This window comes from Dama dama, chromosome 7, assembly GCF_033118175.1.
Source record: "Dama dama isolate Ldn47 chromosome 7, ASM3311817v1, whole genome shotgun sequence".
Taxonomy (NCBI): domain Eukaryota; kingdom Metazoa; phylum Chordata; class Mammalia; order Artiodactyla; family Cervidae; genus Dama; species Dama dama.
The window spans coordinates 48,776,583-48,779,941 of NC_083687.1; positions in this window are offsets into that span (position 1 = coordinate 48,776,583).

Sequence of the window (3,359 nt, forward strand, 5' to 3'; positions counted from 1 at the left end):
GGCTTTTCTCTGATCATTTAAAAGTATACATTAAATGTGCTTTAATTTTTCTGTGGAATATAGGGGATAGAGGAAGAAGAGTTGTCATCCTGTGTCCTATAAGTATATATATCACAGGGCAGATTTCCTATTATTCATCAAAGGTGCTAGGAAACTTCATGATCTGAATTTTTAAATTGAAGGGAAAATGTTGTTTCGTCTCTAAGTCATGTCCAATTCTTTTGCCACGCCGTGGACTGTAGCCCCCCAGGCTTCACTGTCCATGAGATTCTCCAGGCAAGGATACTGGAGTGGGTTGCCGTTTCCTGCTCCAGGGGATGTTCCTGACCCAGGGTTCAAACCTAACGTCTCCTGCATTGGCAGCTTTCTTTACCACTGAGCCACAAGGGAATCCCGAAGGGAAAATAATTGTTTTCTTAAATAATAATAAGATTATCATAGTTTCTCTTAAAAGTGAAATTTAATTTGGCAGGTTGAAGATGAGATAAATTTAAGAGCACAAGTAGATTTAGCAGAGTATGTTGCTTGCACAGTTTTGAGTCTTAAGTTCAGAAAGATTTTGGCCCTGATTTTTTAGCACTGAATTTTAGAATTGCTTTAACTGTATTAAATCCCATTAATCTTTATTTTCAGTGTGAGTAATTCTGGCTAAAACAGCTTGATATCCACGCTCTTAGTAATACCACTTACATTTTGTGAGAACAGTATACTTGGAATATTTAATCTCATTCTTAAAGTTCCATCATATTCTGATGGTGACCTTAACCTGTTATGTGCATACATGGGTACAACAGAACCCATGATAATTAAGGATCCAGCCCAAGAAATTCTGCTTGATTTTCATGTTGTCCAGTCGCTCAGTTGTGTTCGACTCTGTGACCCCACGGACTGCAGCATGCCAGGCTTTGCTCAGTTCAGTTCAGTCGCTCAGTCATGTTGGACTCTGTGACCCCATGAACTGCAGCACGCCAGGCCTCCCTGTCCACCACCAGCTCCCGGAGCTTGCTCAAACTCATGTCCGTTGAGTCGGCGATGCCATCCAACCATCTCATCCTCTGTCATCCCCTTCTCCTCCTGCCTTCGATCATTCCCAGCATCAGGGTCTTTTCCAATGAGTTGGCTCATGTATCATATATTAAATAAAACAATGTGAGTCTCTTTCCCCAAATGGTAATCATTTCGAAACTTTTCATATTTTAAAGGGAAAGGTTAATTTGTTCCTTTTCATACTACTGCCTTAAATTCTAAGACAATAAGGATTTGTGCTTTAAAAAAAAAATTCTAAATCCTTGATGAAATATTACAGTTTTAACTTATCAAGGCATCCTTTTATCCCCATACTTCTCTAATTCTTTAACTGCCTATTACAAACTCCCCATCCCACCCACCCTACCCCCAATTTTGAACAATTTAGCATTTTATTTAAAAGTCAAGTGTGTCAGGTTAACACTGTACTCCCCATGTTTTTGACCTGCCATCAGAAAGAGAGAAACTATCTCACTTGTACCCATGGAGGAGTAGTGTAAAAATACATACTAATTTCTATAGGAAAGGAAATCAACATTTTAATGTGTACGTTGTGCCAGATTTAAAATATGATCTTTCAGATATTATATCATGTAGCCTCGCTACCAAAAAGTAACAATAAGGGAATTTAAAATATTAACTATGGGAATTCCCTGGAGGTCCAGTTGTGGTGCTTCCAGGGTGGAGGCTGGTCGTGCTGGAAAGACTAACCATGTGACTCTACAGTTCGGGGTTTTGAGCCTCAGGACCTCAGCTCAATCTTTGTGGAAGGTAGGAGGTTTGGAGATTGAGTTCAATCATATGGTCAGTGATTCAACGAATCGTGGCTATGTAATGAGACCCAGTAGAACCCCTAGACACTGAGGCTTGGGATTGCTTCCTGGTTGGAGGTACCCGTGGATGCGCCAGGAGGGTGATGCTCCTGTAGACACTGAGGCTTGGGATTGCTTCCTGGCTGGAGGTACCCGTGGATGCGCCAGGAGGGCGATGCTCCTGTAGACACTGAGGCTTGGGATTGCTTCCTGGCTGGAGGTACCCGTGGATGCGCCAGGAGGGCGATGCTCCTGTAGACACTGAGGCTTGGGATTGCTTCCTGGCTGGAGGTACCCGTCGATGCACCAGGAGGGCGATGCTCCTGTAGACACTGAGCCTTGGGGTTGCTTCCTGGTTGGAGGTACCCGTGGATGCACCAGGAGGTGATGCTCCTGTAGACACTGAGGCTTGGGATTGCTTCCTGGTTGGAGGTACCCGTGGATGCGCCAGGAGGGCGATGCTCCTGTAGACACTGAGGCTTGGGATTGCTTCCTGGCTGGAGGTACCCGTGGATGCACCAGGAGGGCGATGCTCCTGTAGACACTGAGCCTTGGGGTTGCTTCCTGGTTGGAGGTACCCGTGGATGCACCAGGAGGGTGATGCTCCTGTAGACACTGAGGCTTGGGATTGCTTCCTGGTTGGAGGTACCCGTGGATGCGCCAGGAGGGCGATGCTCCTGTAGACACTGAGGCTTGGGATTGCTTCCTGGTTGGAGGTACCCGTGGATGCGCCAGGAGGGCGATGCTCCTGTAGACACTGAAGCTTAGTGTTTGTAATCCTGCCAGACCTCACTCCACGGGTCTCTTCTTTTGTCTGTTCCTGATGTGTGCCCTTTATGATTAAGTGGTGCTAGTGGTAAAGAATCCGCCTGCCAATGCAGGAGACGCAAGAGACTCAGATTCAATCCCTGGGCTGGGAAGATTCCCCTGGAAGAGTGCGTGGCTGCTCACTCCAGTATTCTTACCTGGAGAATCCATGGGCAGAGGAGCCTGGCGGGCTACAAGCCGTGGGGTCACAAAGGGTCAGACACAACTGAGCACAAAACAGCAGACACGATAAAACTGCAGTGGAATGTATGGTGCTTCCCTGAATTCTGTGAGTCGTTCTAGCAAAGTATGGAACCTGAGGGGGAAGTGGGAACACCCCAAATTTATTACTGGTTGGTGGCCTGGAATCCTTGGGGTTTGCAGCTGGTCCTGAAGCAAGGGCAGTCTTGTGGGGACCGCACCCCTAACCTGTGACACTTAACCTACTGCAGATAGATAGGACTACACTGCAGGTTTCAGGCTTAACAAATGTTTTAAAATAACTTCTAGCATTCGCTGGACTGTTACCTAAGTCTCTTAATTTCCTACAGTGATTTTGTGTGTGTGTATCTTTTTTTTTTTCCACACTGGAGGATAATTGCTTTAAAATACTGTGTTAGTTTCTGCCATACATCAAGATGAATCAGCTGTAAGTATCCATATGTCCATTCCCTCTTGAACCTCTGTTCTACCTCCCATCCCATCCCCTCCCTT